The sequence below is a fragment of the Python bivittatus genome, unplaced genomic scaffold, assembly GCF_059951505.1.
Source record: "Python bivittatus isolate LINGU-HERP-01145 unplaced genomic scaffold, Pbiv_v1 ctg000850_np1212, whole genome shotgun sequence".
Classification (NCBI taxonomy): domain Eukaryota; kingdom Metazoa; phylum Chordata; class Lepidosauria; order Squamata; family Pythonidae; genus Python; species Python bivittatus.
The window spans coordinates 12,733,941-12,756,574 of NW_028277112.1; the positions used below are offsets into that span (position 1 = coordinate 12,733,941).

Sequence of the window (22,634 nt, forward strand, 5' to 3'; positions counted from 1 at the left end):
GTTTCTCTGATTTGCTCCAAAGCAAAAATTCCAGGAGAGTTTTTAATGGGAAAAAATTGAGACAATGTTTGGAAATTGGACTTCCCAAAATATCTTCTCTCAGGAAAGACCCAGATTGATAGTGTAAAGAAGCTCAGAAACCAAAATTCACTATTTTGAGGTGGATTGAGGAACTTGCTATTAGAAACTCTGGAAGAAAAACTTTGGAGGCAAATGAACATTGAATGCAACTGTTCAAATCCCAGTGAAATCAAAGTTTTACTTTAATGGCATCTTACTTGCCATTAAAATGAATGCTCCAATGCTTTCTGTTACAGATATTAATAACACATGGCAAAATATGTAAGCTTATCAAAAAACTGGAGAAATAAAAATTCTGTTTTTGAATTTCTTGAAATTATTAGCAACATCATGCAAAATGATATTATGCCAGACGTTGTATCAGTAATGTTGTACACTTTGGCTGTTGATGAAAGCACTGATATTTAAATGACCAAACATTTGATAATTTACTTTAAATATAGGTCTAGTATTGAAAACTCATTTGATGGCATTTTGTGATTAGATAAATGTGATGCTTTTCAATTACAGTAATAGTTCGGTTCATGAACGCTTCTTTTCACGAACAATTCGGTTTGCGAACAGCAGCGTTCACAAATTTTTGCTTCCATTCGCGAACTCCGCATCGGGTGACGAACACGACCCGTGGCCATCTTCCCTGCTCTGACACGTGGTCGTGGCTTCCTGTAGGCAAGATTGCAGTCACAGACAGACACTTGCTGTGAAGCTTTTTGCTGTCTCCTCAAGCAAGGTTAGTGTTCTCTTTCTTCATGCTGTATTGTACTGTACTTTGTTTCATATTTTTGCGGTTAAAAAAAAAATACATATGGTTCAGAACGGATTAACCTTATTTACATTGAACCTTATGGGGAAATTTGATTCGGTTGGTGACCAATTTGGTTCGCGACCAGAATCGTGGAATGAATTAAGTTTGTGAACCGAGGTGCCACTGTATAACTGTCATCAGAAGCTTTTATAAAAGAAAGCTTGATTTAAGGAAGATGGTTATGTTCATATCTGATGGGACCTCTGTAGTGTTAGACAGAAATAATGTGTAGCAGCACTGTATGTATGTGTATGTATGTGTATGTATATATGTGTGTGTGTGTGTATGTATATAATTTTTACTAAAGATTTTTAAAAAGGAAGATAAAAACTAATACAAACTAATATAAAGTAAGAAAAAGAAAAGAAAAAGAAATAAAGAAATCAAAGAGAACGCTAAAAGTGATGGAAAGGGGAAAAAAGAAAAGAAAAAAGAAAAGAAAAGAAAAGAAAAGAAAAGAAAAGAAAAGAAAAGAAAAGAAAAGAAAAGAAAAGAAAAGAAAAGAAAAGAAAAGAAAAGAAAAGAAAAGAAAAGAAGTAGCTTCTGATCTTCTTTACAGCGGTTATAAGTACAACTATAACTTTACCTTTTACTCTATGGTTACAATGTAACTCTCTTATTTCTATAATCTCTCCTGTCTAGTCATCAAAACCATAAATCATAAGTTCATTTTTTTCTTTTTTACCCAAAAAGTCTATAAGAGGTTTCCAGTCAGCAATAAACATAGATATTTTCTTTTCTCTGATCAAAGAAGTCAATTTAGCCATCTTGCAAGTTCCATCATCTTCACCAGCCATTCCTCCATTGTGCGTAATGCTGAATCTTTTTGTGCATACAATAATTTTGCTGCAGTTATCATGTACAAAAACAGTCCCATGACTTTTTTTCCAACTGTTTGTCTATCAATCCCCCCCAAAAATCTTCTGGTCTCAATTGTATATCTATATATTACTAAAACTCTCCTAGTATTTATCTGTTTATTTGTACCAATACCACTTTCTTTTCTTTTTCTTTTAATAATTTATATGTTAGTCACTTCCCTGGTTTATTTGCAAACTCAATTTTTTTTTTTGCTTTACATCATTCATTTTTATTTCTATTTCTCTTACTGTTAATATAGATAATTGTCATTGTAAAAGCTTAATTTGTTGAGAAATACTTATCTTCTCTGGAAGTTTCTTTAATTCTTCTCTTTTTCTCTTTATTTCATCCAAAATAGCTTGTATTTTCTCTTGACTCTTCTTATTATGTTCACTATTATGTGGATTTTTGGTAATTTCCCTTGAGTGATTTTAATATTTTTCTCAGAAGTGCTATCCAGTTGTGGGGAGATAACTCCATTCCAATCCCCCGTCAAACACCAATTTTCATAAGAAAACCCTATTGATCTCTCCATAAGTCCTTTATAGAACAATACTTTGTTCTTATCCAGGGCATCTATCTATCTATCTATCTATCTATCTATCTATCTATCTACCTACCTACCTACCTACCTACCTACCTACCTACCTACCTAAGGCTTAGCCCCATGTAAATTAACTTTCACCCCAACAAATCTATCATGCTCATCAGTCAGTACAAGTTCTGGTTTTAGATGGGAATTTATATACAAAACAACTTCATTCATTCATTCATTCATTCATTCATTCATTCATTGTTTCTACTGAAATAAATTCTTCACCCAGATTTTTATAAATCAAATATTTTATGTCCTTTTCTCTAATATGTGTCTCTTGTGGGCAAATTATACCTTGTTTTAATTTTTTCAAATAATGAAATATTTTTCTCATTTGTTCCATTTATATTCCACATAAAGCATTTGTCATCTATAATCAAGCCAAAAATTTAGAAAAATCGATACCTGTAGCACCTAGTTTAGTGTTATCCCTTTCAGTTTCCTGTTGCACCTGTTGAAGTTTTTGTGTAATCTCCTCTGACACCTCCATTTGAATCTCCTCCAATTCCTCATTGAATTTTCCTAGAAATTCCATTGTCTTCTGGACAGAATTCAATCAAAAACTCTGCTGCTTAAAAGTAAAAAATCACACCTTCCAATTTGTCCCAACAAAACGGGATCTTTTTCTGTTTTAATCTCTCAGTCAAAAAAGAATACTCTAAATTCTAATAGGAATGTCTTTAAGAACAAATTCTATCTGTATTATCAATCTTAAGTCTTATATTAAAATGCTGTTGGAAAACTTGATCCCTTGTCTTCTCCTGACAAAGTGCATCAAAACATCCTTTGGAACATTTCTTATTCTCTCAAATCTTGTATTTATTCTATAATCTTTATCAATTTCTGCCTCTATATCCTCCTCATCCCAATCCAAAAAAATTTGCTAAAACTATTTTTTTCTCTAATATCTTCATCAGAAGCCTCTGGGATTTTTCTAAATCTCAAACAAAATTCCTTCTCTCTCAATTCCAATAAAGCCAGATTATCTAGTTCTCTTTCCAACTCTTTGTCTATAACTTCTGTCTTACTCTCCAAAATTTCCATTTTGTCATTAATTTGTTTTACATTTCCAGACACTTGTTTTACAGAGCTTTCCATCTTCTTCTTTCATCTCTTCCTTCATCTTCACAAGTCTCTCATCCATTCTTTTTCAAAAGCTGTCAATTTAGTATCAAATGATTCAGCTAACTTTCTGGCCAGTTGCTCAGACATTTTCTGAAGCAAATCTGGTGTAATTTCTCTTTCTGCAGGTTGCTCTAATGATCCTCTCCTCCCCTCCATTTTTGCTGCTTTTCTGGTGGTTGCCATTATATTATAATCCAAAAATAAAGTGTCTCAAACAAGGGAAAGAGAAAAGGTAAGCTCCCCTCCCCCCTTTTTTGTCCTATTTGTCTTTCAGTGTCCTTAATATTTATTTATTTATTTATTTATTTAATTAATTAATTAATTAATTAATCAAATTTGTCACTGCCCATGTCATGAAATGACTCTGAGTGGTTTTCAGCAAAATAAAAATTCATTAAAATACAACATAAAAACAATCCTAAAAACAAATAGGTTCCAAGAAGATGGAAAATTGGCAAGTAATTTCAGGGAGCATCATCAGGGGGCTAACCACCCCCGGGATGAGTAGAGCCCATATCACCCCATGCACACTGACAGACCCAAGTCTTTAAACCTTTTCAGAAAGCTGGGAGAGTAGGGGCCCACCACACCTCTGGGGGGGAAATATTCCAGAGGATGGGGTCAATGGCAGAGAAGGCTGTCCTCCTGGGGCCCCCAGATGACATTCCCTCACTGACAAGATCCACAACATGTCCTCTCTGCCTGACTGGGTGGGTTTGGTGGATGTAATGGGGATGAGATGGTCCCTCAGGTAACCTGGACACATGCCATATAGGGCTTTGAAGGTAATAACCAACACATTGAATTGGACCCAGAAGCAAACTGGCACCCAATGTAGCTCCCGCAGCAAAGGTGTTACATATGCCATCCTAGGGGCACATAATATTATCTACATGGCTGCATTTTGAACCAGGTATAGCTTCCAGATACTCTTCAAGGGTAACCCCATGTAGAGCACATTGCAATAATCTATATGAGAGATGACCAGGGCACGAGTGACTGACTAGAGAGCCTCCTGATCCAAGAAGGGGCGCAAGTGGCGCACCCCCTGAAGGTGTACAAAGGCCTTCCTGGCCACAACTGCCACCTGCTCTTTGAACAGTAGTTGCAAGTCCAGGAGGACCCCCAGGTTACACACCGGGTCTGTTTGGGACAGTGCAAGCCTGTCTAAAACCAAGATGGTAAGTTCTCAGATACAGAGGGCCTCCAATCCATAGCCACTCTGTCTTACCAGGGTTCAGCTGAAGCCTGTTGTTCCCCATTCAGACCCCCACAGCCTCCAGGCATTGTGAAAGGGTGGTCATGGCATCACTTAAGTCATCCGGGATGGAGATGTATAACTGGGTATCATCTGCATATTGATGATACCTCATCCCATGGTGGCAGTTGATCTCACCCAGTGGTTTAATGCAGATGTTAAAAAGGAGCAGAGAGAGTACCGAACCCTGCAGCACCACAGAAGGAAGGGGCAATGGGCTGGATCTCTCACTCCCAATCAACACTGATTGGGATCAACCTTGGAGGAACGAAGAGAATCAGGGCAGAAATGCGCCACCCACTCCCAACTCTCTAAGTTGACCCAAAAGGATACCATGGTCAATGGTATCAAAAGCCAAAGAGAGGTCAAGAAGAGCAAGGATGGATGCACTACCTCCATCCTGCTCCCACCAGAGATCATCCATGAGTGTGACCAATGCTGTTTGCATCCCAAATCCAGGCCTGAAACCTGACTGGAAGGGGTCCAGATAAGCTGTTTCCTCCAGGATCCTCTGGAGCTACAACTCCACCACCTTCTCAACCACCTTCCCTAAAAAGGGAAGGTGGGAGACTGGGTGAAAATTGTCCAGTATGGTGGGATCCAGTGATGGCTTCTTGAGGAGGAGAAGCACCAGTGCCTCTTTAAAAGCAGCTGGAAAACTCCCTCCTCAAGGATGAATTCACCATCACCTGAACCCACCCACATGTCACCTCCCAAGTAGCCTTAACCAGCCAGGTGGGACATGGATCTAGTTGGCAAGTGGTGGCATTGACTATTTGGAGGAACTGTCCACTTCAACAGGATCAAACTGTTCCTGGATAACAGGGCAAGTCCATACTCTGGACATCTGTATAGACCATGCTGCATGCTTGATATCCAACTGGGACTGGCTGCGTGTGATTTTATGCTCCAGATGCCCAGAAGACTCCTCTGCACACTCCTGTAAATGGGCCACTGGGCCCCCCTTTCCCAAAAGGGCTCAGGTGATCTTAAACAGGGCTACTGGGTGGCAATCTGTGGATGCAATAAGAGCAGAGAAATGTAGACATTTTGCCACTCTTACTGCCACAAGGTAGGCCTTAATCATGGCTCTAGCTTGTGTTCAGTCATGTTCAGTCTTCATTTTCCTCCAGCAGCACTCTAGATGTCTCCTAACATTTTCAAGACCCTCAATTGCTCCAAGAATCATGGGGAGTGTGGGGCTTGATGGGCTAGGAGAGGTCACATGGGTGTGATCTTGTCCAAGGCCTTGGCCGGTTTCCTATTTCAGGCAGCAGCCAAGGCCTGGACCATGCAGCAGACCCTCGGGTATAACCCCCAGCTCCCTTTGGAACCCAGTTGGGTCCATCAGTCACTGTGGGTGGACCAGTTGAATAGGTCCTGCCTCCCTGTGGAGGTGAGAAGCATAGGAGAATCTCAGGGCCACCAAGGCATGATCTGACCATGACAAGGGGGATAGATGTAATTCCTCCTTCAGATCATATTGTCACTGCTCTGACAATAAAACCAAGTCTGGTATGAGGTCACTGTCCTGAGTTGGGTCACAAATAATCTAGGACAGCCCCATGGCCACCATGGTGGCCATGAACTACCAAGCTGCCTCTGAGGCTCACCCTAGGGATGGCAAGTTGAAGTCCCCAGGACCATAAGTCTGAGGAACTCCACTGCCAGCCCCATGATGGCCTCCAGCAGCTCAGGCAGGGAGGTTGCTATGCACCAGGGAGGCTGATAAAACAACAACAATCCCATCTGTTCTTGCAAGCCCAACTTTGGGAACAAGGTCTCACAACCAGCCACTTGTGGACCAGTGCCCCTGAAAGCCAAAAGAGGTTCCTGGATGACCATCGCTACCCCTTCTCCTCTGCCCTGGGATCTCAGTTGGTGCCAGATTGTGAACCAGGCTGGGCACATTTCCGAATACTTTAATACTTTTGTCTCAAGTGGCACTCTGTAACTACAGTCAGCACCACAGTCAACATCTCCATAGTTACAGTCGGCATCAATGTGGCTTATATTACCTTTATCTTTTGTTTTGTAAAATCTACCAATTGTCTACACTCTTTAATAGTAAACAAAAAAATCCCCAGTAAGCTCCAGTTCATTTGTCTATTTTAATTCTAATTTATTCAAAAACACTTTCACCAAAAACAATCTTTCAAAATAACTATCCCCTTTATCCATTTTAAACTTTCTTACATCAACTCCTTGTTAAGCTTTTTGCCAAAAGTTTTTTAAATTGTTAAAACCTTTCCTTTCTTTATTCCTTTGTAATTCAGAAAGAATAATAACTCACCAAGTGGGATTTTTATCCTGCCACTCAGAAAATCTCTCTTTATGTCAGGTTCAGCCCAAGGAACTCCATGAGACAGTATAGATTTAGTTCTATAGCCTTTATTAGCTTTCACCTTCAAGACAGAATCTTGCCAGACTGAATCCAAAATTCCCAAGCCAGCAAGCAAACACTGCGAATTCCTTAGGGTGGTGCCAATCTCATCCTCTTTACCTTCCCACGCTCTTTCTGGGGGCTAAGCAAATGCTTATCTCCCTGAGTGTGGCCTTCAACCCATTCCATCACAGTGTAGCTGTAAATTAGTTATATCCAAAAGTGTTTAAGAAATGAGGCTCCTGTGAACCTTATGTTCATATAGGCTGCATTATGGCTCTGAGCTTGATTGAAATCCCTCAATTCTCAGCTGCTCAACTCACAAGCAGACCACAAAAATCTCAGTTCCTGCAGTCTACTCATGAGGAGCAGCTGCAGTCTACTCTGGAGTGCAAGTGGGTGATATCACCATCTCTCCTTTTTCCAGAGAGACTGCACTGGCTAGAATTTGCTGTCTGGCCACCAATCTCCACTGCAATACTGTCCCCACTCCTTTAGGGACATCTAGTTCACCATGAATCCTCACCAGAAGCTGTACAATGGCACTGTTGAAACATGAAATCTTATACCTAATCCAGCAACACCATGTAGCACATCATGTTGTTTAGAGATTTATGACACATGGAAAGAAGTCAAATTGATAAGAAACATTGAAGGTCTAATAAGAACTGTCTACTCAGTATTCTGTAGATCTACATCAAAAAGAATTAAATTTCCACAAATCGTTGATGCTTTTGAATACAGTTCAGAGGCACTCAGGCCACTGAATGAAGTATGCTAGTTGCCAAGACATTTTGCTCTTTAAAATGTTGTTTGTAATTATGATCATCTGTAAGAGTATTTTCAAGAAGAAAAGAAAATTGATCCAATTACTAAATGCCATAAGAAGCTAAACAATTGTGAGTTTAGGCTAGCTCTGGAAGATTTGAATAATGCTTTATAAGATCTAGCTTCATTGTCACTTCATTGTCCAGATGAAGGGTGTAACACCTCATGAGGTACATCATCTATCAGGAGACAAACTGAACAAGATAAGAAATCAATACGTAGGAGGCTCAGTTCAGTGTAGTGAAAACCTTAAGGGCCTATTGGAATCCCAAGGCAATGGTTCTGTATATACCCGTCCTCTTATCAGATTTATAAATTTGCCGTGTGTCCACCTAAATGAAAGGTTTCCAGAAGAGGAAATTCAATGCTGGACTGCATTTGATATTGGATCAATTTCCAGCTATGACTTCTCTTTTGGAATTGATAATATTAAGTCTCTTTGTGAACAATATAAAGATTTTTGGGCTGAAGAATCAACAAAACAGCAATACAACAACTTCAAGTATGCTGTTGCAGAAAAAAGTAAAGGCAAAGTTGTGTCAACCTTTCCACGTATGGTGTCTTTTGCATCTCAAAATGAACACTTTAGGGATCTTGCAAACCTAGTGGTTACTGGAGAAACATTCATGGTATCTAGTGCAGACTATGAGCAAGGATTTAGTTTAAAGAACTCTATAAAAAACAAACTGAGGAATTGGTTACATATTGAGCATTTGGAGATGGTTATGCATGAGAAGAGCTATCAACTAGATGGCAAATTACTAGATCTTGACAGAATTTATAATGAATGGACAAATGCCAAAGGCCAAACCTGTGGACTTTTGTAAATAAAATTATACTTGCTGTCATATCTGCATTTGCAATTTACTTATATTCATATTGTGGCACCCAAATTTGTACTTGATTTAGGAAAAGCTGCACAAAATCTTTTTTTTTCCACACACCATATGTCAGAAATTAGGGGGAACATTGATTCTTGGGAAAATAAGGCAGCAGCCACTGTCATGCCTCTACCTGTGTTCCAGGACAAAAAATGAGCACTATCCCACAGATGATGAAAAGAATTCCAGAATGTAAATTCTACCCCTGTTCTCCCATCACTAGTGCTAATCCCTTTAAACTATTTTTTTTAAAAATCCCACAAACCTTGAAAAATGGTGCAAATATCTCCATTTGCAGTTAGGACAGGTTAGGAAATTTCTTTCTAAATGTTAAGGTTCTATATTTATTTGGTACTGTTTTAAAAGTGTAATCAGTGCATTATACATCTTTGGTAGTTCTGCTGGTTTCTGAATTCCAAATCTTACAGAGGAAATAACAGTACCTGAGGCTGGTTAGTAACTCACTGTAGCCATGACCTGTGCAATTGCTTGACTTGACCCAGATAGTTTGTTCTAGGGATCACCCAGAGAACCATGTAGGAGAGAATCCTTGCAGTCAGAGGGAGGGGATGTGGATCAAAAAGTCTAGTGTGATGTCACAATGCAAACTCTGTGCCTTATATACTTGCATCAGGACATCAGAACATAAGTACTAATCAGAGTTTTTGTTATCATGCACATTTCATCATATATAGTTTATACTTGCTGATGCCAATGAAACAGATTGCTACCTGACAAGCATTGTTTCATGTGCTTTCTGTAGTATAGGTTCCTGAAAAGGAGCTCACAGAGATTTCTCAAACATTAACATGCATCAAATGGACTGGAAACTAGGGGTGCTGGAGAATGTTGCTCAGTCTGCACTTTTAAGCATAAAATGTCACTTCCAACCCAATTTGCTAATGAGAATGCAATTATATCTTAGATTGTACACTGCTATGTTTTTTATGATGCAATTCTCATATCAAAAATACATAGAAAATTAATTTTAGGGGGAAATGTGCATAAAAATGAATAGTCCAAATACAAAACATGTTTTAAAAGAATTTTAAAATCACAATTAAATATGAATTTTCATGCCTTTTTTGTTATATTTTACTTTCAAAAGGATGGAACATAGAAGAAACTGACCTGGTTAGATATAGACTATTCCACCAAGTTCAGAAAAACAGTTATCAGTAATATTTAAATTGACCGTAAAGTCACTATATTAATAGGATGAAAGTATGACTGAGCGTGCATGCTATCATATATCTCTCAGTCCCAAAGCATTTATATGCATATTTGAGCTCAGTTTTGCAGTGAAAGAAAAGGACAGAATATATGATTTATTAAAATTAAGTTGGACTGTAATACAATGCAATATTTTTAGTCATGTTCTAAGGGTCTACATTTACAATTTTATTTATTAATTATGTTTATAGATAACCAAATCCCTAAGGGCTCTTTGGGGTTTACAAGAGCAGTTATTTATAGCTGGTTATCCTTGTTGGTTCCTTATCCTCTGTATGTCTGCCATAATTCCACTTTCATTCAGACTGAATTCATTTTCCCAGTTGCTAATTTTGTATCTCTTACTAAAATGAAAGGAAAAACTTTGCATCCTGAGTTGATGCACAGGTTCCATGTTTATCATGTTTCCTTTGAGACTGCAGAAATTCCACATTTATTTTTTTTGTAAGCCAAATTTGCCATACATATAATTATTAACCTGAAAGATTATTCTCTCGTTAGCACTTCCAGCTTATTTGGGACAGGGCGATGAATGCCCCTTGAGCAAAAGGTAGCGGATGACTAACTTGGTATGTAAGAACGATGGAAGAAGCGTGATCATGTAAAATTTCATCCTGCTTTATTTCACAGCATCTTCTGCAATAAGCCTGGCAGGGTGAAAATCTGTAAACGTATACACTGGTAGTAATAGTGCTGCGGGTGGCAGTGGTGCTCATGGAGGAATATGTAGCATGAGCTTTAAGGGATATTTTGAAAGAGAAAAAAAATCCTGAACTGAAACAATGTCTGTTATTGTTGTTTTCAAACTGCAGATGTTGCATTATCTGTGTAAAATGTGCATCTAAGACTACGTTGGTCAGCACCCATAATGTAAAAGGTAATGTGTAAGAGTTTTTATATGCTTCTTGGGATTATAAAAGGAATGTGATTAGCACCACAAAGATTTTAATGCTTTATTTAAAGAGTTTGCTATAGGGCAAACACATTTGGTAGACAAGTAAAATGAAAGCCCAGGCATCAGTTTCTCTGTTTTCTATTAAGTAATGTTGCGAAGTAAGCAGAAGTTGGATTCAGATATCAGATAATTATCTTCACACTGTGTGTCACAGTAAATAATTTTAATTGGTTTAACTTCAGGGACCATTACTGGCCTAATTAGAAACATGAAAAGGCTACAAGTATTAGGAAATATCCTGAAGGAATGAGAACATTAGCAATTCTGTCAAGCCATTTTAAAAATAAGTACACAGTAGTAGTCACATTTCGGTAAAAGGCAGATTATCTGGAAGGTACATTTAAGAAAATGGTACTTGAGGATGTTTGTGTGTGTATATATATGTATATAGGTGTTTGTGTGTGTCTTTGTGTATGAATATGTATGGATATGTATACACAGACATGCACATGCATTCATAAATATGTAAGCATACATAGAGTACAGAGGTTCCAGAGCATTTGATGTCTGTTATCACTGGGTTAAAGGGTCACTAGTCCTGATTGCTACTTTTCAAAAAGCGCAGCTTCTTTTTTTATGAATTACACAGAAATAACAGAGTCGAGAGGCTCTGTGAAGCAGTAACTCATAGGGCAAGGCAAAAAGGGAGATGGAGAGATTGGTCAAGACTTTTCATTGGTTGCTCAGTCTTATCGGCAGCCCTCAGCTTCACTATTTTCTCCCTCTCTGCTACAGCATTTTATATTCTAGTGACCGTGAGTCACTCTAAATAAATCTGCAGAAAAACATTGTAATGTGTAAGGATAATTAATTACCAACTGACCAGAAAAGAACTTGGCTTGACCTATTTATCTGTACTGTATATTTGTCTGCGAAAATGCAGGTCTTAAGATGAAGATTTTATGCCATGGACATGATCAGACTTCTGTGGTCCTAGCAATAGGGCACCAGGCCTATTTCCTATTTTACTTTCTCAATCCAACAATCTTTTCCCATGCTCACCAGTGCCCTTCTCCTCCCCCCAAATAACCTGTAACAAAATGAAAGGCATATGAAAGTTTGGAGATGATGGTAGGCATGCTAGATTTTTGATAGAGGGTCTGTTGATTCTATTATAAGAGGAATGGGTCTGGAAGGGCAGGATTACAGATAGATCACACTTTTTTGTCAGTCTGCATTGGGGGAAAGGGAATTCACTTAGGAACTGCCTGTATTTTTATTGTCATGAGTCATGCAGTGCACAATAAAATTTATGAACATTGGTAGAATTATGAACATCCATTAGGGCATGCCTATTCATCCATAAACACTCTCCAGGAACAGAAATGCTATACTATGCAAGATAATTTGTTATGTATTTACAATCAGAGCTTACACTATTGCTATGATTATTATGAAGGCCTTCATTTATGCAGATGCTACAGTTTGCATTTGGAGAAATATATAAATCTCATGGAATTCAGTAGAGCATCTTCCAAAATCAGTAGATATAGGATTACATACTCTATTTGCTTCTCTATTTATTTTGTGCTATATATATATATATTAATCTCAAATCTGATATGATGAAAGGTGATGGAGGGCTTTTACATATACAAATATATTCAAAGTTGAAAGAGCTACCAAATATGTATTCCAATTATTATTCAAGGGCTCAGTTTTTTGTCAAATACTTTCACTTGAATATAATTATTTTTTATATATGTTCTATTGTACTTTTATAAAATGCCACAAAATTATTAAGTATTGCAATAGCCTCTATTAGAATATAGTCATGCATAGTCATACCCCAAACCATAAAAATACAGAAACAGAACCAACTCAAACTGGATGATAGAGCAGCCCTCAAAACCATCACTATCCTCCCAATGGACAAAGGCCAAACCACTGTTGTCATGGACAGAACACAATATATACAGAAAGCCAAAGAAGTACTGAGGGACAAAGAAACCTACATACCAGTAAATACCAATCCAGTAGAGAAACTGGACAATCAGATCAGGAAAACAACCTAACCAAGAAAGATCAAATCACAAAAGAAGAATGGTGGTGGATGAAAAGCAGTTGACCTGTTGTCCCATGCTTCTATGGATGTCAAAAGACACACAAGCCCAATATACCGCTTTGTCCAATGATATAATTACCAGGAAACCCAACTTACTATGTAGCCAAAGAACTCACAAAAAATCTTGGACTTCTTACAGAGAGGAGCAAATATTCTATCAATTCTCCTCTACAGTGCCTCCGGAAAATCAAAGACCTAAAAATAGAAGAAGTTGAAATTATGGTTTCATTCAATGACACAGCATTCTTTACATCCATAGATCAGAACTAGTGAGATAATCCATTGCAGAATTTCTATACAACACACCCAACCTACCAAATATACTAAGTTTGAAATATCTAGACTCATGGAGCTCATCAACCTTTGCCTTACCACCTACTTCAGTTTGATGGAGAAGCGTACCAACAAAACAGAGGAACACCTATGGAATCACCAACCTTAGAATTCATAGCAGAGACTGTGATGCAACGTCTAGAAGCCATAGCACTCCCACACATACAACCAAAGTATGGATCATGTAGATGACACCTTTGTCATAATAAAAAAGGAACAACTAGAGAAGACACATGAGGCATTCAGCGACATTTTCAAAGGAATAAATTAACAAGGGAAGAAGAAAATAACAATATACTTCCCTTTCTGGATATCCTCATTAACAGAGGAAATGACAGCAAATTAGAAACCCAAGTCTATTGGAAAACAACTCACTCTAACCAAGTGCTCCACTACCAAAATAACAACCCAACCCCCCACAAGAGAAGCTGTGTAAGAACATTATTCAGGTGAGCACAAACACACTGCAGCAACCTGGAATGCCAGAAAGAGGAAACACCACCTATGCAACATTCTCCAACAAAATGTGGAAGATTCAAAAAGTGCCTGACCGCACAACCTGCTACACTGCAACCACTACAACTTATGAAAAGGATAACACTCCCACACAACAAAAACATCTCAGAAACAACAATCCTTTCAGTGAGGATTCATGGCAAACTAGATGTCCCTGTAAAAGTGGGGATGGCATTGTAGTGGAAATTGGGAGCCAGACAGTGAATTCTGGCTGGCAAAATCTCTCTGGAAAAAGGAGAGATTGTGAGATCACCCACTGTACTCCAGACAGTTGCTCCTTGTAAGTAGACTGCAGGAACTGAGGTTTTTTTGGCAGTATTGTGAGTCAAGTGGCTAGGAGTCAAGGAATTTCAACTAAGCTCACAACTGTAATGTAGCCTAGATTTTGTTAGAAGGGACAAAGAAAAAAATGAAAGGAAATTAAGTTCTAGGACATTATTTGAAGGGATTAAAGATCAAGATTGTTAAAAGTAAAAGGAAGTAATATAAAGTTGGTTTATTTAATCAAGATTAAAATACATATGTTGTTATCTCTGGTAACCCTTAATGGACTTTTGCTGACCAGGACTTAAAAACGAGGCTTTAAAGATTTGTTTATAGATAAGAGTTGAGGTATGGGAAGAAGAGATCATTAGTTGTATTTTAAGAGAAGGTGATAAGTTACTAAAATTGTTTATACTTGTGATGAAGGTGGGAAGTCACTTCTTTATACATTTATACATACATCTTTTTCTTTACTATATTCTTATTTTTTCTTTCTTTTCTATTTTTCTTTCTATTTTTTTCTTTTCTGCACTTTCTAATTTTCTTTACTTTTTTTTACTTTGTGTTAGTTTTATACATTTATACATTTTTTCTTTACTATATTCTTATTTTTTCTTCCTTTTCTATTTTTCTTTCTATTTTTTTCTTTTCTGCACTTTCTATTTTTTACTTTTTTTTACTTTGTGTTAGTTTTTATCTTTTTAATTGTAATGTTTAATAAAATTATTATTTAAAAAATCTCAGAAACAACCAACAAAGTACTACAACCACACAGCATCACTACAGCACACAAGCCAACTAAAGCCCTCCAAAACATTTTAAGCAAACCAAAAGATCCAGTAGCCCAAGTAGAAAAAACAGGAATCATCTATAACATACAGTGCAAGGACTGTAACAGCCACTATGTAGGACAGACAGCCAGAAGACGAGCAGAGCACATCCATGAACAACAACTAGCACTCAGAAGACATGATGAAAACTTTGTAATCTCACAACGCATAGACAGATTCAACCACAGTTTCAGCTGGGATACTATTAGGACTTAGACCAAGCCAAATGAAAAAATGCTGGGGAATTCCCAGAAGCTTGGCTTTCAGACAAATCAGCCATCAATAGACAAATAGAAATAAACCAAATGTACACACCATTCAAAAGAGACAATTAAAAACCTAGGAAGGAAGGAAAAAGACTAGAACACATGGTCTTCAGCAGCCAACACTCAGATAAGCAGGGATCAACACCAGACAAATAATCAGGCAGAAAACAATATTCTAATCAAGGAACTGCCACCTCCTCATATCAAAACAGGCAGGGTAAGCTACTATATATAAACAGGCAGGAAACCCCACACTCACCCACCCTGATGATGTTACCTAGCAGGGTAATGAAATGTCTGCGAGAAACAATCAAGCTCCAAGAGCACCAAGATCTCCACAGTTCAACCCTGAGCTACATATATTCTCTTCTTTTGGAAACATATTCCTTTTCTGTAGATAAACATTGCTTGACTATAGTTCCTGTATTAACCAACTTGGAGAAAAAGAAGAAAAAAGATAAGGTATTGCATAAATTATAACATAGGCATCAGAATCCAATGTAAGTTTCATTTGTACCACTTACATATAATGAAGTATGTAATAGAAAAGTTAAAAACTGGATTTTTAACTAATATATTAAGAGGGATCTATAAACCTTTACTTCTGAACAAACGGAAAACGCAAGTAGGACTCACAATGAAGTATATCCATAACCTGCAGACAAGTGCTACAGGCAGCAATTCTCTAGTGATACAGAAATCTGTCAATTTTTGTTTCATTCAGTTTTTCATTTTTTTCTGATGCTGAGCCTATTTTTCATTCAAATTTCAAATCAGTTTAATTAAAAAAAAAAAAAGAACTATGTAAGAATTTTTCCAGGCATGTTCACCTGTTTTTATTGATCTGGCACAATAGATAAATTTTCATAGTTATTTTCATTAAGATAATAATTAGTACAGTTTTTAGATATACGTATTTTTGCTAGTTGTAAACATAGTCCATTTTGTTTATACTTTCTCCTGAGATGCCTTTTGTATTTTTTTTTTATGGTATAACAACATCTTCTCCAAATATATACATTTCATACATTTTTCAAATTGCAAGCTGCATGAGAAAAATTGGAAAAGTGCAGATTTATACTTGTTCCAAATAGGAAATGTTCAATGGGATCTGAAAAAAACTTCTCACCCGTTCCTATAGTCCCCTGAAAGCAGAACGTTCTAGCACAATCATCTCCCCATTTTCTACTTCCTTCTGGCTTCCTAGTTGATAGTTAATATTCTGTGGCTCAGGAACATACATAAATAAATCTCCCCCTCCCCCCTTTATTGTTTGTATAAAACACGGGGTTCTCCCAGTTTAGAGCTAGGTACAAATACTTTTCCAAAATTCCTTATTGGCAGAGATATTGGATAAATGATTTCTCCAAATTTCTCCAAGGGAATGAACAAATTGAGAATTTCTCAAGGTCAGAACTCCTCCTGTAACACTTGTGCTGACAAAGCCCAATGGATAAAGTTCCTCCTGATATCTTCCCTTGGGATTTAATGGAATTGTGGGAAGTCAGGGAATCTGCAGGGCCCAGGACAGATGAGTGTACGTGAAAATTTATTTTCACACATGCCTTGGCTACCAGAATGCAAGAATGTCACATTCCATTCATAAGAATTACTCTGAAATTCATTTTTCTTTTGAAATTTACTATTATTATTGTTGGTCACACAATCAGCCAGATGTTTAGACTGGATTTGGCATTTTTGTCAACTATCGAGTCCTTCCCAAGGACCTGGGATAGGCAGATATTGTTTGATGGTATTAAAGGTATTGTTGCAGAATGTAAGCTGTTCCAAATGAAGCTGCCTTTAGCAATTGACTGAAGGTGATTTTTGTCAATGCTAATGGTCTTCAAGTGGTAACCAGATGTTTTGGGATTGCACCCAAGGTGCCTATTACTTTTGGTACTATCTTTGCTTTCTTTTGCACAGTCATTCTATTTCTATTTGCAGGTCTTTGTATTTTGTGATTTTCTCCAGTTCTTTCTCTTCCATTCTGCTGTCTCCAGGTATTGTAATGTCCATTATCCAGACTTTTTTGTCTTTCTTATCAACAATTGTTAAGCCTGGGGTGTTGTGTAGCAGGTGCTTGTCTGTTTGAATTCTATGGTCGCAGAGCACTTTAGCTTCTTCATTTTCTATTATTTTGTCTGTTTTGTGGTCCCACCAATTCTTGCTTGAAGGCAAATGGTATTATTTTTGCTACTTTGTCATGCTGTTGTTTGTAGTTAGTCTGTGCGATCTTCTTGCAGGAGTTAACTAGGTGGTCCACTGTTTCTTCAGCTTCATTGCAGAGGCAGCATTTGCTGTCTGTTGCTGTCTTCTCAATTCTGGCTTTATATGTATTTGCTCTTAAGGCTTGATCTTGTGCAGCCAGAATTAGCTCCTCCATCTCTTTCTTCAATGTTCCTGCTGTCAGCCATTGCCAGGACTTCTTGTTATCTGCTTTGCCTTTAGCTTCTTCACTGTCCTTCAGATATTTTTCCAATGCCCTTTTTTCTTCTTCAACTGTCTGGTGAACTTGCAACATTCCATGTCCACCAATGCTCTTTGGTAAGTAGAGTCTGTCAACATCGCTGCGTGGATGAAGGGCATGATTCGTTGTCATTTTTCTGGTCTTCCTATCCAGAGCTTCTAGTTCTGCCTGAGTCCAGTCCACTATTCCAGCTGTGTATCTAATGACTGGAATTGCCCAGATGTTAATTGCCTTGATGGTATTTCCACCATTGAGTTTGGACTTTAACATCTTCTTCACTCTCTTAATGTATTCACTCCGAACCTTCTTCTTGACTTTAATGTGCTTGATGTTGAAGGATGCTCAGGTATTTGTAGTGATCTTCATCCAGAATCATGATGTTAGTTCCATAGGGCATCTTGATTCCTTCAGTTTTCACTATTTTTCCCCTATTGATGGTAAGGGTGGCACATTTGTCCAGTCCATTGCAATATCTTGGCTGTATATTTGGATAGTGATGAGTAGGAATTCTATTTCAGATGGTGTTTTTCCATACAGCTTCAGATTGTCCATTTAAAGAAGGTGGGATTATTATTATTACTATTACTATTACTATTAAACTGCTGGAAAAATGTTGGATAATTTTTCTGCTTGGCATTGTTACTAAACCTTCCTTTTGTGCCTATATGCCCTAATTTGGTTCTAATTCTACCAGCACTGAACCATCTGGTTTATCCATCAAAGTAAATGATACAATTTTTTCACATTTTGATAAACAAAACATTGGCCGCGATAGTTAAACTGACTTCTTTATTTCAAAGACTGCAGCAACACATTTTATCCCCCATTTTCTTCCCTGTCCTCAATAACAATTAATGTGAATTCGTTGCTTTGCTTGCATATCTGCTGTGCACATTTGAAAATAATCCAGCATTTTCTTCAAGTTATTCCAAATGCCACAATGGTATAAACTGAGCAGCATATCTCCAACTATCTACATTTTTCTTATCTGTTCTAGGCAGCAGGTTCCTTATCAGACAGTTTCTAATTATGAAAATAGCTGCATATTAATGATTCACTGCTTACATAAACAACTGGCCTTAGAGAAATAGAACAACATAACTTGGCAAGATTTGATTATGCTTAATTGAATGTAAATAATGTGTAAACTTTTAGATTCCAAATCCTGCTGATGCTGTTAATGCGTACAAAATATTGTTACATATTCAACATTTAGTAATTATCCAAAAGACTACTATAGTACTGTTCAAAATTCGGAATATCTAGGTCTACACTAGGGTTCAAAGCTTTGCAAAGGAAAGAATCCAGTTCTCTTTGTTTCCTCCTCCTGATTATTCAGTACAACCCAGGGGCATCTCCATGAGGGGTCAATATGGGAGCCATGACCGCATGATTAAAATCAGGGCTTCTGTCATGTGGTCTCAGCCACTACTTTAACTTTTTTACAGCCCCCACTCCCGGCCTCTGGATGCCCAGGTCCAACCTATTACATTTGTTCAGTTTTTTATTTAAAGCCATTGTAAGAGATATTCACTGAGGCACTCAGCATATAATTCAGTGTATACTTGTATTATATAAGTCTGATAGTACTTTTCCTTGTTCCAAAGATAGTCAAGACAAGGCAATCTTGAGTTTCTTTTCTCCCCCTTCTCACTTTTCTGGGTTAAGTTCAGGTTTTCCTAATGACTGCCACATATTTTCTTCAAGGCCATCTCCATATTCCTCTACAACCACATATCCTGTGTTCCTGATCTGTCCCATTGTTTTCTTTTGGTGAGCACTTGAAAGGGAAAAGGCCCGATCCACACAGATCCATCTCCTCATACCCACGTTTTTTGAAGCACTGCAAGGAAATAACTATGGGTGCTTAGCTATATGAACACCTAGGAAACACAATCCACTTTAAGTGAGCCACTCACATCAGTCTTCTATATACTTTGTGTTCTTCTCTAGCAACAACTTCTCTGTGCTTCTTTTTTAAATGGGGGATAATCTTTAATTATTTAATATTAATTAATTAATTAATATTTGAGAGATGATAGATAGATAGATAGATAGATAGATAATCCTCATTTAGTGACCGCCTTGTTTAGTGAACACAGTTATGACGGTGATGAAAAAGTAACCAATCCTCACATTTACAACCTTTGCAGTCTGTAAAGCAAAGGAAAACTGAAGTAAGATCGTAAGCACAGTTGCAATTTCACTTAGTGACCACTTCGCTTAATGACCGAGTCGCTGGTCCCAATTGCGATTGCTAAACAAGGACTATATATATAGTATATATACATGTATATATAGCATATTTTTATACTGCATGCTCCCAGTCAATGCAACCAACTTGCAATGGTTAATGATAAACCAATAAATAACAGTATTAAGAATACAACAGCGTAATGTAAAATAACATAAAAATAATAAAATAATAGAAAAGATAAAATAACAATAAAAAGCATTAAAAAATAAGATTCCCAGCAGAAAAAGATCAAGATACATTCCAACCTCAAATAACAAAAGCAACTACAATGGCATCAGTAGTCTAAATCCAGTAGCTGTTTAAACATGGTTACCACAAGGGAAAAGCTAAAGTAAAAATATGTCCTGAAGGCATTTCTTAAACGATATTAGTGAATAAGTTGAACAAATTGGTTAAAAGAAAGAATTCCAAAGTACTGGTACTGTCACCAAAAAGGCCCAAGTATGTTCTTTTCCCAGCTGTATAAGTACAAAGCTTTCAAGATCAATTGCTCTTTGGCATTTTATCCTGCCAGAGAACATGGAGGTTGAATTCATCTTTCTTGGTGGATAAAGTTCTTTTTACCCTTCTATGTTAAGTACAAAAGGGACGGGGCTTATAGAATGGCACCATTCTTGCCATCTTGCAGATTTTAACATACACACAGCGCCTGGTTGCAGGTGTCTTCTTCACATTTCAAAGAAGGACTCCAGAAGACTTGTCAGAAAAGGAACCACTTTGAGGAGCTGTTGTGAAAGTCAGTGTTTGTTATTCTAATATCCAAAGTAGGCTTCTCCTTTTGGATAACCAGGTCAGGTTGGAAAATCAGAAAGGAAATGAATCAATCGTTTTTTGTGTGTTTTTTTTAATATCAACTCGGAACTTTCTGAGGAGTTTCAGTGTTCAGCTGAAAGGTTGCATTTGATTTCTGGGACAAGCATCCTTCTGCTCGACCTGCTTGCTATCACATCCATCAATCTATTTTCCTACCTACGTATGTCTTTTGCAGATTGAGCAGGCATCAAATGCCAAATGCAGCAAGATTTCAGAACACTACTATATCATTTGCTTTTCTTTGTGGGCATGAATGTATGTAAATTTATACATATTATGTATATTATGTGCAATACTAACTGGGAATAATGGTAGCTGCAATCTAATATTCTGAAGGGCACCATATTGGGAAAGATATATATGCATGATTAACTAACCCAAACTTAATAAAGGCATATTTACTTTCAGTATATTATATTATATTGGATTTCTTACCTTATCAAAACTGTTTTCATTCAGACATTAACATACCTGACTATCTATATGCTGACTCTGCTCAAATGACCTGTATTTGGTAATTTCATTTTATATTTTTTGCTTTTTTTTCCTACATTCCCTTTTGACTGTTCTCAGTTTCTATTAACTTTTATTCCCAACGTATATAATGATGAGAGCATGAGTGCAATTGACCTCTAGACTCAATGACATGGAAAGCTATATTTGATTGTTAGTAATGCCATGTTGTTGCCCCCACCTCTGCTCCACAGACAAAATATAAATGCCTTCATGTCTTTTAATGTACCCAAACATGAAATTTGTTAGTTTGTTCCTCTGAGCATAGTTTTGTTTAGACATTTATTTGAAGTGGACTGATTTAAGAACTCATTTTAATAGGGATGCTTGAGGACTTCATGCTTTACAAATTCCAATGCAAACTGGTGTGATCGGTTTCTCTCAGAGTAATGTGGTCCAGGGGAAAAATAATGTATTTAAATGTGTGATGAAACATTAATTTCAGGAATTGCAAATTAATGTAGCAATGGACAGAAAAGACCTATAAGTAAGAATATGCAAAAGTTATATGGATGGAAATTGATTCATTTATTCATTCCTAAATTTTAATTTACATGTGTACATACACGTGCGTGCACACACACACGACAACCTGTGACCCATAGGGTCATCCTTTCAGAGATATTTCTTTAACTAAACAGAGAAACAGAATGACCAAAGGAGTAAAAAAGCAATGGGAGTGGGAGTGATTTCTGACTTCCTGCAGGCTTCCCCATTGACTTTCCTCCTGGGAAGCTGGCAGAGAGTGTTGGAAATCACTCGTCCCCCTCCTTGGCTGACCCACAGAACTGCCTGCCACTTTGCTGGGGAGAGAGAGAACAAAGGGAGCCACAGACTAAAAGGAAAACTGTACCCCTGCTCCCCATCCTGGTGTGTTCCCAAGGGCCCCTCCCTCCCAGGAGGAAGAAGGCTCACCTGTCAACCACCAGAACCCCCAGCCAGCCCTACCTCACCAGCAGGCATCCGAGTTACTCTCTCATCCTTTCCTCACCACCAACTGCCATTAAGATGTTTCAGATTTTGGCTTCGGTTCCAAAGCAGCCAATCACTGCTCTCCCATCGGGCCTTGCTGCCAGCTGATTGGATGCAGGGACCAGAGGGAGGTGGGAAAAAGGGTGGGGATATGGCCCTCCTATCTTCCCTTGCACCACACAACCTATGGGTTTCTGGGAAGTGTAGTCAGAAGGTGTGGTGGCACTGAAGCAGTCACAACTTTGCCAAATTTCAATCCCACAGGAGTAATAGGTCCTGGATTCTGGACACATTCTGTAAGTTAGTCCATTTGAGGTACTTTGGTTGAAA

At 37.7% G+C, this 22,634-nt stretch overlaps 1 pseudogene; it reads left to right on the forward strand.

Annotated features, from left to right (window-relative positions):
- Window positions 1-213: 213 nt before the first annotated feature.
- On the forward strand, window positions 214-8,763 carry LOC148213771 (uncharacterized; annotated as a pseudogene).
- Window positions 8,764-22,634: the final 13,871 nt, after the last annotated feature.